Raw genomic sequence first — 9,864 nt, 5'->3', positions numbered from 1 at the left:
TCTTTAGCCCATGGGAATTCTTAATCCTTTTTTGAGGAACATCTTAGTCTTCCAAATATTCTGATCAGAGTTCCTCCTCCTCTGGACAGAAATCTATTTCCTTCAATTCTTCACTAGTCTGTTTCCTTTATATAATATAAAGAGAATAATGACCTTGGCATATGTTAACTATGCCCATATATACCTTCTATAACTAAGTTTTCAAGGGCCCTCACACAACTGTCCTGAGGACCAATACCTTTGCTGCTGTCTACTGTCATTCTTGAGCTTAGGAATTATAAATATACATATTTTATTTTTGAATGGCACACTGCAAAAAATAAAAAAAAAATAAATGGCACACTATGTGGATAGGTAAAAGGTAGCAGTTATGGTGAGTAGAGATCTGCTCTCAGAGTTTCGAGAAATATTTCAATTCAGGCTTCTGATTCAGCCTGACAGTGCAGACCCTAGGCCAGTCACTTAATTTGTACTAACCCTAGGCAACTCCCTGAAATCTCTAAATTGCTGAACAGTTGTTGATCTGCATTGATAAGAGTTTTCTTCACTTTGAATCCCCAAAGCCAAGGAAGCCACAGATGCAGATGATGGTTAAGTCCATTTAGCATATTTCACTGGGATCTGTGATTTTATCATTGTATTTTTTTTAGATCCACCACCAAAGTACTTTACCCATGGTAAAGTAGATCATGGTCATGGCAGACTAATTCTTGTTCCCAAATTCATCACCATCTAGTAATGGGCCCTATGAACTTAGCCTGGCTTGTCTTTTGACAATAGCCATGCAGTTCATTGCCTGGTTCATAGTCAAATCCTTTCCAGTTTCATAGGTCCAACTAGAGCTGTGCCCCTTTGGTTTTCAGAACCCCTGGATCACTAACATCCCACAATGGAGCAGAGAAATAAGGTTTTAGGTGGTAGAGTGGGTTATTAAAACATATATTTAAAGTCACATCCTATATGAATGTCAATTTAGTAACTTTATTAAATGTAATATTACTGAGATCAATTGAACTTAGGGATGCCCTGGGTGTGAGAAAAGCCTTTGACATTTATCAATGAACTTATGAGGATGATTTTACAAATGAATTTATCTTTGTTTTCTCTAGAAACTAGAAGGGGAAAAGCAATTTTAAAAAGCTTTTTATTTGTCTTTCTGAAACCATTAGCTGTCATTTCCATTCTCCTGCTTCTTCTTTATATAAGGAAATACTTGTAATTGTACATAGTCACCATATTAGTGAGTCATTGGGATATCTATTTCTTGGAGGTTCCTATATCAGGTGTTTGTGTTATTGTTTGCTTCTCTTAGACAAAATCATACTACCTTGTTCCCTCTCCTCAGTTGCTGTGGCTATTACTGGAGATCACAGTCTTTCTTCCCCTTTCTTCACCCTTTCCCAGAGCTCTCATTCTTCTGTCTTTGGTAAATTAAACATTTTTAAAACCTGGTCACAGCCCAGGGGAAAACACATTGGAAAGGAATCTTGGTTTGTTTTTCCAAATCCTTCTTGTCTCCAATCCACCCCCCTTACAACTGTCAATGGGACTCTCCTAAAACTTAAGTCTAACCACATCACTCCCATATTCAACAAATTCCAATGGCTACTGTGAGATTTAAAATGGTTGAGGTCTTAAACTGTAGTGATTAAAATAGTGGAAGATTTAAATTGTGATAGATATAAGAGAGGGTGAGTAAATTTGACCACAGAAATATGTTTCACTACAGTGTCTTGGGTTTTAAAAATCAAATATAAGGTGGTCGCCAGGGAAATATTCCCAATTATTCAAATACCCAAGTCAATTGGGTTTTATAGAGATTTTTATTAACAATACAATGAGTAATCAAAGAAAGAGAGAGAGAGTAAGAAAGGAATAAGTATGAAGGGCCTCAAGCCAATATGGCCTAGACCTGAGTCTTAAAAGAGAAATCAGTCAGTTTTTTAACACTCACCACAAGGTCTGACACTAGTGACACCAGGCCAGCATCCTTCCTCAAAGAGTCTTCCAGCCAGAGATTGTTTCAAAGGGCCTCTCTCAAGAGCCTCTAGAGCTCCTACCCCAGAGGGACAGAGCCCCTCAGAGAAACTCCTCAAAGAACTCTCCTTCAGAATGAGAGTCAGAAATCTAGATCCCTAGCTCTTCTCTGAGCTCTTATTTTTAAGGGCAAAATCTCCTCTGTCACCTCCCCTAAGTCTACCAATTACTGTAAATGTTTTTAAAGGACCACCCATTTTGAATTCACAGCTGAGTAGTTTTAATCTCTTTAGTAAGTCAGGAAAAAATGCTGCTGTGTGGACAGATTTCATTAAGAAAAAACCTCTGAATAAGTTATCACCCTTTTAGGTTTAAGTAGTTTACAAGTTGCCCCACCTTTATAGGTACTTAGTGTCCCATTGTATCAATTCTAAAACAGTCATGACTCAAAGAACTCCCTGTCCCTTCCATAACCATGGATCAAAGTACTTTCATTGTTTAGCAAACAGTTTTCTGTTCTAAAGCAGTCTTAAGTAGGGTGGATCAGGGACACTCCCATAGCTAGGAGCCCCCACACTCAAGTAGAGTTCTCACCATCTGCTAGGGAATTTTTTTAAGTAGAAGATTCCCCAATGGGGGAAAACCCTAACATTCATAAGTCTGAGAAATTTTGAGGTTTACCCTACCTAGTCAAATTGGCTTATTTGCTACTCCTCCTGCACCACACTCCACCTCCAATTTTTGTACATTTGCATTGGCTATCTCTCATGTACAAGTGGCAATTTAATTGTTTTAGAGCTAAAATGCCTGGTGTCAGGAAGACCTGAGTTCAAATTTAGTCTGGGATATTTACTAACTTTATGACCTTGGGCAAATCACTTAACTTTTGTCCACTTAAATGAGGATCCTAACAGCACTTACATCCTAGGATTGTTGTGAGAATTAAATGAAATAAGATTTGTAAAGTGCTTGGCATGTAGTACAATGTCTGAAACATAGTAAACATTTACTAAAGGACTTGTTCTCTTCCCTTTTTGCCTCTTGAAATTCATCACTTCCTTCAAAATTGTACTAAAATGATACCTACTTCACAAAGCTTTTCTTTATCTCCACAACTGCTTAGGTTCCCATTCCACCCACCAAAAAAATTTTATCTTGCATGCATTTTATATATATATTTAAAATTTACCATACCTTTGTTGTGCTCATTTATTTATGAGTTATCATTTTTACATGAGCTTAGCTCCTCAAGGATAGGGATTGTCATCATCGTCATTTTCAACATCTTCTTCTTCTTCTTCTTCTTCTTCTTCTTCTTCTTCTTCTTCTTCTTCTTCTTCTTCTTCTTCTTCTTCTTCTTCTTCTTCTTCTTCTTCTTCTTCTTCTTCTTCTTCCTTCTTTCCTTTTCAATTTTTGTTTGGTTTCCAAATGAAACTAAAAATCCATTCCCCCCACATTCTTTTTTAAATTTAAATTTATTTATTTGTTATATGAAAATACCCAAGCTGTGGCATATGATTGTGACAGAATACTATTTCATCTTAAGAAATGATGAACAGGTTAATTCCTTTTTTTTCTTAATAGAATTTATTTCCAGGTACCTCAACCCTTCCCTCACCTCCTCACACAATGTGGGCTGTTTCATTTTTGTTTCATCTTTGTATCCCAAGCTCCCAGCATAGTACTTGACACATTGGAGTTGCTTAATAAATGAGTTGTTGAGTAATTAATTTTGGTCACTTTCATTGTGAATCGATTAAGGAATTGTTAAGCAATAGATTGCTCTGTGTGGCCAAATGTTCTTAAGAATTTTTGTGCTCAGCTTAAAATACATTTTATAGTACTTAAAAAAATGGTAGGTGCACAATACATATTTTGGAATTGTGACAGTACATCTGGACACTCTTCAGTTATGTGAGTTGAGAAGACAAAATGCTTGATTTGGCATCAGGGGTCTATTTGGAAACCTGAAATATATGCTTTGTCCCTGTGTGGCCCTGGGCAAGTCACTTAACCTGTTAGAGCTTGAGATCCTTCATCTATAAAATAACAATAATACCAGTACTAGCCTCATAGGGTTGTTATAAAGGAAGCACTTTGTAAGCCACAAATCACGACTGAGCAAGCTTTTTGCCTATGTGTGAGAGATGACTAGTTTGGAAGCCAGGAATGCTACCCCTGTCTGCCCCCACCCATCATTTCTCAGATTAGTCAATGACTGAGAATTGAACTTTATATAAAGGGAAAGCCAGCAGCAAAGTTACTTTGCCTCAATTCCTTGTCTTGGCCAAAGCTGTACAGTAGAAAGAGTGAATTTGGAGTCAGAGGACCTGGGCTTACATTCTAGCTCTGGCCCTCACTGCCTCTGTGCCTTTCCCAATTGGGACTCAGTTTCTTCATCTGTACAATGAAGTCATTTGGTTCTTTGCAGTTTAAAATCTATGATCTTTGGATGTGTCCAGCTGGGTTTATCTAGGTCAAAGGAATGACCTTCTAGAACAAAGCTTTTGAAGTGCTTCATACCATGCCCTGAGGGCTAGTCCCTTTGCTGCAATAAGTCTTGATCAAGGAAATAAATAAACATTTTCCCAAGTTTCCTTCTTCTCTTTCAGTTATCCAGGAAGGCAACTGTTGCCAAGCCCTCGAGTTGCACTCATTTAAGGCATCTGTTGTTACCCCATCGCTGTGCCCAATACACCTTCCCACACATCGGACCCTACCATTAACAAACCCCTAAAAGCCAAGCAGTAAGGATTAAAAGGTCGTCAGCTTTCTGGACACTTACTCATGAGGTTTTGAGAACCACAGAGATTCAGAAAAGGAAGCTAAAATTTTCCATATTGTGAGTGTGTATACTATGTTTTTTGATTAAAAAAAAAAACAACTTCCCTGTTAGGTTTTTCCCTTTGTCCAATTTCTGAGTCACAGTACTTTCCAGCTATATGAACTTAATAGACAATCATAATAGAAATAAATTTCTGTATATTGTGCTATTTGTTTTTCTTCTGAAGAAATCAAAACATCTTATTGTTCCTATTCATATGTAAAATAATAAAGAGGTAACTATAATTGTTCTTATTTGGTGTGGGGTGTGTGAGAGTATGAACCTATTAATCTATCTCGCTAGGGAATTCCCAGTGTGGGAACTCCATCCATCAATGAAGATCAGCCATTTGTCTGTAAATTACAGTCTGAGGGCTTGACTTACATAGAGTTACACAGCTAGACTGGACCAGGGACAGGACTTTGAACCCAAGTCTTCTTGCCTCCAAGAACAATCTCTGCTATTTGCTATACCGGACTATCTCTGTTTTACACATGGTGGGGTGAGGAGAGAGAGAGAGAGAGAGAGAGAGAGAGAGAGAGAGAGAGAGAGAGAGAGAGAGAGAGGAAGGGAGGGAGGAGGGAGGGAGAGAATAGTATAGGGTTTATTAAGTACACAGTAAAGAGTAGAGATAAAACAGTAGTAACCTAGTAATCATTGGGAGGTATGGAGGTGACTCTTCCCTTTCTTTTTCCCACTGGTCTGCCAGACTCTCTGAAATTACCAAAGGAATAGAATTACTCAGTATTAAAGCATTATATCTATAAGGATTTGCTTTTCATATGTAAATACGAAAATGGAAATAGCGTAGGATCATGGAAAGAAGGGCATTCTTGGGAATTCTTATAGCAGTACCTGGGGCACTGAGAGGTCAAGTAACTTGTCCAGGGTCACACAGGCTGTATCTATGTAAGAGGTGGAACTTGAATCTAGGATTCAAGGACAAGGCCTTTCCCTACCCCAGGGTCTCTAAAGCAGAGTGCACAAGATCTACTGGGGTTCTGGAAGACAATATTAGTATTCCTAAATAGAAATAATATCTTCTTGTTGTAACAACTTCATTTTCAAAGATGCTCAATGACAATTACAAGGTGGTCTTGGCTTACTCATGAAATGGTTTAAGGGAGGCAGAATTGATCAAGTTGTTAGCCACTTTCTTCCAGAGTTGTTGAAGTTCAGTGGCAAGAGAAAAACCAGAATGATGGGAGATTGTTCAGGATGCCTGACCAAGCTCTAGATGCACCACAGCACTTATTTCAGCCATTTTCATGGTCACTGGAACAAATTGTTCTCTAAAAGGGTTTGGGCAAACCTGCTAGTTCTCTATGAACACCTCAACATTTAATGTTTTAAAAAGGAAGAAATTTAAGCTTTATGAACATTTAATAAAAGTGAGTTGGTAGTGATGCCCTTACTTGGTCTGTATGTTACAGTCACATGTCATAAATAGTATGTGATGTATCCTTTGAGAAAGGAGGAAGTTCCAACCCCCCAAAAAGAATCACTTCTTTCTTTAATCTCAGTGTATTATGAGAAACTGAAGTTCATATGCCTAGCTATGTGGATTTGTGGATTGGGTTATCTAATTTTAACTAGACTCACCCTCACAAAACAGACAAGAGACTTTAAAAACTGGGTTGAAAACAATACTAATAATGAAAACAAGTGAACAACAAAAAGAGTTGAGAAAAATCTTTTTCTACTCATAGCATAAGTTCTTCATCAGACACATTTCAAGGTTAAAAATGGCAACCTAGTCAAATCTGTCAAGATTAACCAACAAATTGTAAATTTTCTAGAATATTACTGGAAATATGGATTTATATTCACTATCATTAGTAATAAGCCCTGCCCTATAGAGAGAGGAGAGAGGGGGGAGACAGAGAGAGAAGGGGAGAGGAGAGAGACAGACAGACAGACAGACAGACAGACAGAGTATCTGGTAGTTAAAAAATACCATGAAGGGATCAAAACTAACAAAACACTTAACAATTAAATAACATTCCCCAAAACCTTATTAAATGTGTCATCTATATCCATCTCTCATATCCATACATTTTATGCACTGGCAAATAAAACTTTTTCATTTGTTTTGAAATATTTTTGTATTAAACATTTTTTATTTTAATTTTTTTTTGGAAAATCTTATTTAATTAATTAATTTAAAATATTTTTCCATTGTTTCAAGATTCCTGTTCTTTCCCTCCTCTCTCCCCACCCTCCTCCTGTAGCCAACACACAATTCCACTGGATTTTACATGTGTCATTGAACAAGACCTATTTCCATATTATTGATATTTACACTAGGGTGATCATTTATAGTCTATATCCCCAGTCATATCCCCATCGACCCATGTGATCAAGGAATTGTTAAACATCTTTTAAATGAAGAAGAGCTACAGGGTATTTTGAAACCAGGTATTGGGAATTTAAAAATTCAACACTTTCCTATTTGTAAAAACAACTAGAATAGATGGAAATTCGCTAGATGATGTTTCAACAAAAATCTTGGATTTGTTCTTAGTTGCCAATAAGAATTGATTAATTGGTTGCTACAAGCCAGATAATATGTTAAATAGTATATAAAGAAAGGTAAAACAAACAAATAAAAGAGTTCCTTCCCTCAAGGAAATCACATCCTTGTTTTTTTTTTAAACTATTTTTTCATTCGAGTTTGCTTAGATTTTTATTTGGGGGTTTGGGTTTTCCATGATTATTGTCTTCCAAAAATGAACAATATGAAAATGTGTTTTGCATGATAATACACATATAATCCAGATCAAATTGTTTGTCATTAACAGGAAGGGGGAGGGAAGAGATGAAGGGAGAAAATATGGAGCATATAACTTCAGCAAATTTATTTGGAAAATTCTTATTATGTGTAAATTTTTTTTGCATTGCACTTTTTAGTTGCAAGGGTCGTGTCAAATAATAAAATGGGGAAAGCACCTCCCCAAAGCCAGGTTCACATGAAAGAGTTTTTACAACAAAGCATTAACACAGAAAATTTCTAAAACTTTACAGGAGATTTTATCTAAGTTTCACTTTATCCAACTGTACATAAGGGACAAACATACCTCTCCAATTTACCAACCCACAAGATTACATTCTAGTTGGTAAATAAGATTAAAAAGTGAATATCATTTTTTAGTGAGCAGGTATCTATCTCATGGAATAGAGTACATAGTCTGGAGTCAGGATGACTTATCTTCCTGAGTTCAAAACTAGCCTTGGACAATTCCTAGCTCTGTGACCTTGGGCAAGTCACTTAACCCTGTTTTCCTCAGTTTCCTCATATACAAAATGACTTGGAGAAGGAAATGACAAACCATTCCAGTATCTTTGCCATCAAGACCCCAAATGGCATCATAAAGACTCAGATGTGACTGAAAAACTACTGAACGATAGTGAAATTTTAGTTTCGTAAAATAGGCATTGAAAGCCTTCTTTCATTTGGACCTATCTATGTATCTTTGTGAGCTATATTTTTTATCTGATAGCAATTAAAAACAGGTATTAAATAAATTGAACTTGGAACCAGGCCTTCTGGATTGCTGTTACACCAAATTAAAAAAAAAAACGATCAATATTCAATCATATTACTCTCACTCAAAACATGGTTATTAATAATAATGGGAAAAGATTATTGTAATATTAGAAAACAAAATTATTTAGCAACAATATTTCATTTTATGTCCTTATTTTTTAATTTCTAGTTTTCTTTTTTCATAATACATACAATATATTTATACTGTAGTACATATAGATATTTTATAAATAAACATCTATATATCAGGAGTTCATGCTCAAAAACATTTTATTGATAGAGGTAGGTAAATAAAAAATTAGGAGATCATTACATTGTATTATACTGCCTCTTTATAATTGATAGAACTGGCAACAGTGTTATTGTGGAAAGCAAATGAGACAATGTAAAGTACTAGACAGACATAAGAGGGATGATAAGGGGAGCCACTCTGATCTGCTCAGCTGGGGTACCTTCCATAGAGCTGAGCATTCCCACTTTGGCTCAGTGGGTAGAAATCTGTGATCTGACTCAGCTACTTGTGCTTTGGGATGACACAATAGTCCCCTGCTGGTCCTCATGACTTTGAGATTGGGTTAAAGATGATTGTTGACAGGGCTAGGAAGAGCTTCCCACTCAGTTTAGAAAAGAAAGAACAAAGTGTCTACCTCTTTCTCTTCCCCTCTTTGAGCATTATCAGCTTTCCTTTGTGGTGTCAGATGATGGTATTCCACAGAGATTTCTCTCCCCTTCCCCTCTTCAGCAGAACTAGCATGGCTAGAATAGCTCGTGTCAGAATCTGTGTTTGTCTAGAGGAGCCTGAGTCTGGGACCTCAAAGTCTGGGCTGCCTCTTTTGCTTAGTGTTTCTTTCCCTGAACACAGGTCAGTGGACAGCAATCCTGAGAAATGACTGTTTCTAGTCTTGGCAGAAACCTCATGAGTTTGAGAGACTGAGTTCAAAAGTTAGGTGCTAGTTGTCCATGGCCAGAAAGATTTTGCAATTGAAGGACTATAGTCAAAGCTATATGCAGTTGGCCAGACAATCAAGACTAAAAAAAGATGAGATAAATATGCCTTTTTGTAAAAGAACATAACATGCATTTTTGGTAAAAATCAAAAATAAAAATTATATTATCCATGATTTATCTCTTTTTTTGTTTGTATTTATTTTATGGATTTTATTTATTTTTCCTTTATTTTACACCAGTGACAAATTTACACGTAAGTTTTCTAAGATTACATGATTCATGTTTTCTCTCTCCTTTCTGTTCCTCTCCCCTCCCAGAGTTGACAAACAATTCCACTAGGTTATATCTGTATTATCACTCAAAACCGGTTGCCATATTATTAATTTGTGTAAGAGAGTAATCTTATAAGACCAAAACCTTAAATCATATATCCAAATAAACAAGTGATAAATCATTTGCTTTCTTATACAATTCTATTCCAATAGTTCTTTCTCTGGAGGTGGATAGTATTTTTTTTAAATAAGTCCCTCAGAATTGTCCTGGATCACTGATTCACTTTTAGTAGCAA

Source organism: Monodelphis domestica, chromosome 3 (assembly GCF_027887165.1).
Source record: "Monodelphis domestica isolate mMonDom1 chromosome 3, mMonDom1.pri, whole genome shotgun sequence".
Taxonomy (NCBI): Eukaryota; Metazoa; Chordata; class Mammalia; order Didelphimorphia; family Didelphidae; genus Monodelphis; species Monodelphis domestica.
This window is presented reverse-complemented; position numbering follows the sequence as displayed.